We start from the raw sequence: 4,805 nt of genomic DNA on the forward strand, positions 1-4,805 counted from the left end.
TTCGCACCCCATAGTATATGTGTGTGTGTATATATGTACACATGTATGTATGTATGTATATATATATATATATGCCAGCAACACTCATGACAATGACAAAACAATTACGTTGTCAATCATGTTACGTTATTATTAAAATGTTTCCTTTTCTTTTTACTTCTCCGCTGCCAAGCGCGGGTATTTTGCTATATATATATAAATAGATATGACAACAACACTCATATCAATGACAAAACAATTACATTAACAATCATGTTACGTTATTTTTAAAATTTTTCTTTTTCATAACTTCTTTTACACACTACTTCTCCGCTGCGAAGCGCGGGTATTCTGCTAGTTGATAAATATTTGGCAATTCACTTTTTTGCGATTTGACACCAGGTTATTCACAACTGACAACTTTTCTGGATATGTTAGCAGGTTTAGCAGCGGTTGTCGGCAGCTGACGTAGACGCAGGTATCAGAAAAGGTGCACTCGTTAGGTGGATTTCAAACGGCGCTGTCAAGTTTACATGTGGCCATCCTCTGCTCTCTATGTTACTCCTCAACAGAACTCATGAGGACTTTTCCCTTTCTTCGGCTCTACGTTTCATGGAAATCTGGTTAAATGAATCCATTGCACACTCGGCATTACAACTGACCGGCTTTCAACTTGATAGAGTGGACGGCGCAAAAGAAACATCCGGGAAAAGAAAGAGAGTTGGAATCTGCTTTTATATAAAAAATGTCTCATGTACTGAAGTTACGGTGTTAAGTAAAACTTAGAAACGCTTTTTGTTAACCGTAGGCCTTTTCATTCACCGCGGTTACTGTCTATGGTCCCCCCTCATGCCTGCGTGAATGCAGCGCTACAAAAGCCTACCAATCAGATAAAGAGCACAGGGCAAAATTACCTGAACTCCCTTCTGATTATTCTGATGATTTTAATAAAGCAAATCTCAGACAGGAACTTCCCAGATTTATACAGCACATCCTACACGAGGCAGAAACACACTGGATCATTGCTATCTTGTGCTGAAGCATGCCTATCGCGCTGCCCCCGTGCACTTTTGGGTTGCTCTGACCACTTTTTGATTCATTTGCTCCCAACCTATAGAAGTAAGTTAACATCAGCTAAACCAGTGATTAACACAGAGAAAGGGCGGACTATTGCGGTAAAGTTAAAGCTACAGCCCTGCTTTGACTGTACGGACTGGGGCTTCTCTGAAGATACTGCTGCTAACTTACAGTGCATCGGGAAAGTATTCACAGCGCATCACTTTTTCCACATTTTGTTTTGTTACAGCCTTATTCCAAAATGGATTAAATTCATTTTTTTCCTCAGACTTCTACACACAACATCCCATAATGACAATGTGAAAAAAGTTTACTTGAGGTTTTTGCAAATTTATTAAAAATAAAAAACTGAGAAATCACATGTACATAAGTATTCACAGCCTTTGCTCAGTACTTTGTCGATGCACCTTTGGCAGCAATTACAGCCTCAAGTCTTTTTGAATATGATGCCACAAGCTTGGCACACCTATCCTTGGCCAGTTTCGCCCATTCCTCTTTGCAGCACCTCTCAAGCTCCATCAGGTTGGATGGGAAGCGTCGGTGCACAGTCATTTTAAGATCTCTCCAGAGATGTTCAATCAGATTCAAGTCTGGGCTCTGGCTGGGCCACTCAAGGACATTCACAGAGTTGTCCTGAAGCCACTCCTTTGATATCTTGGCTGTGCGCTTAGGGTTGTTGTCCTGCTGAAAGATGAACCATCTCCCCAGTCTGAGGTCAAGAGCGCTCTGGAGCAGGTTTTCATCCAGGATGTCTCTGTACATTGCTGCAGTCATCTTTCCCTTTATCCTGACTAGTCTCCCAGTTCCTGCCGCTGAAAAACATCCCCACAGCATGATGCTGCCACCACCATGCTTTACTGTAGGGATGGTATTGGCCTGGTGATGAGCGGTGCCTGGTTTCCTCCAAACGTGACGCCTGGCATTCACACCAAAGAGTTCAATCTTTGTCTCATCAGACCAGAGAATTTAGTTTCTCATGGTCTGAGAGTCCTTCGGGTGCTTTTTGGCAAACTCCAGACGGGCTGCCATGTGCCTTTTACTAAGGAGTGGCTTCCGTCTGGCCACTTTACCATACGGTCTGATTGGTGGAGTGCTGCACAGATGGTTGTCCTTCTGGAAGGTTCACCTCTCTCCACAGAGGACCTCTGACAGAGTGACCATCAGGTTCTTGGTCACCTCCCTGACTAAGGCCCTTCTCCTCCAATCGCTCAGTTTAGATGGCCAGTGTGGACGAAGGTTTCAGACCAGACAGCAGGTGTGGTTATAAAGCAGCTTTATTTTCAGAGTCACGGTGAGAAGAGTTTCAGAAAAGCAGACAATCAAATGTACATGACAGCGTCAGGGCTCTTCTGAACCCCGTCTGTTGGGTGGGGTCCAGCTTTATACCCCTAGAATGCGTAATTTAATATCATTATAAAATGTAACAGTCAACACATTTATTATACACAAACCTTTAGCCCCTTCAACGCCCCTTATGCAACTTGATTTCTTGGCTCCTTTTGTTATGGCGTTCAGATGTAAGCTAAGGGAAAACGTGATAAGGCAGACTCATGTGTGGAATGCTCAGACCTTGAGTCCTTTGCACAAACATTTTTCTGTTTGCTAAAACAAAGCATGCTATTACATGGTTTTGTAAAGCTTACTTCTCAGACATGAATTAGTACAAGGGAACGAAGAGAACATTCGTCTTCCACATTCCCCCCTTTTTTAGCAAACAAAAATATTTGATCAGGGAGAGTTGAGTAGGAAAGGGTAGGAGAGGAGGATGGAGTGGAGTGGGCGGAGGAGTGTGGGGTGGCTGTGCTGATCTGAAGCATTTTTCTTTGTGTAAAAAGTAAGCCTTTGCCATGAGGCAGTAAAATACTTGGATACAATGTATCTTATCAAGGGAACAATACAGCAAGCTACAAGCAGGAGAACAATTAAAGCAACCGTAAGAGAGATGAAAACTGATTTAAGCCATTGGCCCCAGGACCCAAAAGTGGACATAAACCATTTGTCCCAAGGATTAGAAATGCCAGAATTAGTAGCTAGTTCATGTCAAATCAGCTAAAGCACGGGTGATTGATCCATCAGGAGCTGTATTATTAGGGATATAGGTACAGCATGCATCACCAAACATAGCACAAACGCCTCCTTTCTCAGCCAAGAGCATATCTAAAGCCAATCGATTTTGCCAGGTCATGAGGGATGTTTTATCAAGTTGCTCATGGATACCTTCAACAGCTTCTTTAGTAAAATTTAAGAATCTTTGTTGATTATAATAGAGGTAATTAATCCAATCTACATTTTTGTTTATAGTAACCTGAGGAAAAATAGACTCAAATTCGGCAGCAACTTGGTCCCTTGCCTTGAACTTATCAGGGACTCCACGAGGGACTCGAATGGAATCAAAATACACCCCAGGGCCATGTAGGGAAAACTGGGAAGGGTCCACAGAATGGGGTTGACGATGTCGGCCAAACATGGTCGACACATGGAAGGCAGTTAAAGGAAAAGACAGAAAGGCATAACAAATTGTATTAAAGCAGAAGTGCCAGTCCAGTCAGGTGGAAGGATGTCAAGCAATTTAGACCTATGGCACATCCACCAAATATCAGTATTCTGAGTAATCAGAAAAATTGATAATTTGGAAGCTAAAGAGGAAGAAATAATCGGAAAAGTTTGGAAAAAAAAAGGATGGGATATTACCAACATTTGTGCCATGAGAGGAAGTGAGGTTTCTAAAAAAACAGGTATAAATACCTTCATCAGGCTGGAACATCGGGGGAGTCATGGGAAGAGTAGGGGGAAAAAGAAGGGAAAGTGTAATGTAATTAGAGTCGATTGGAATAGAGGAAGAGATAAAAAGGGCAAGTAGGCAAGGAAGGCCAGTAGGATCAGATATGTTAGAAAGAGGAAAAGGGACAGTGGCCAAATGTGGCCTAGCTATAGCACATGCATAGCAATCAGATTGATTCACTTGTCTAGCCGAATATAATACCCATTGCAGCCAACGGTTCTGATCCCCATACCCAATTTCAATAGAAAAGTGGAAGAAGAGGTGGAAATATTCATGACCTTGACAAGGGGCGGGTTTGGACCAGGGGTAGGAGAGAGGGGTGTGTGTGGGGAAATGGGAGGTGTTAGTAACAGGGTTCTCAACCTTAATTTGAAATCTCCCTAGAGGATCTATTCCAGATACATATGCCCCTAAAATACAGGTTCCTGAATCATGTAAAGAAGGGTTCTTCAGAGTAATGATCAAAGGGTTACAATGGTATTCGGCACATTCATGAGGGGCATGTCCTTTTATAATAGAAAACGATATTTCAGACCATACTGTACATCTGGGCCTTATAGGGTTGATAAACCCCAGTCATCAGTTCCAGTATTAGCCAAAACCCAGTCCCACATGTCACAGTTACTTCGAATCCAGAGTTTGTAACAGTTACACACACATATTTGTCAGACCAGTTCCACTGGATTTGTCGATCAGTCCCACAGTCAATAATAGAACAGAAATCCACCTGAACTGATGTGGTGATTCCGAAAGGAAAAGTCAAGGTGACCAGAGCAGTCGACAAGGGGATGGAAAGACATAGTAGGACCACAATCAAGGGTGCCATCTTTTGCAATGTGAGATGTGAATCCAAGCAGGCAGTCCCTCAACTTTAACAGCATGTGGTGTCTACAGCAGAACTTGGAACGGTCCTCTCCACGAGGGTGATGCCAATGTTTCCTTCGAGTATCTCTAGCCAGAATCCAGG

Source organism: Polypterus senegalus, chromosome 3, assembly GCF_016835505.1.
Source record: "Polypterus senegalus isolate Bchr_013 chromosome 3, ASM1683550v1, whole genome shotgun sequence".
Classification (NCBI taxonomy): Eukaryota; Metazoa; Chordata; class Cladistia; order Polypteriformes; family Polypteridae; genus Polypterus; species Polypterus senegalus.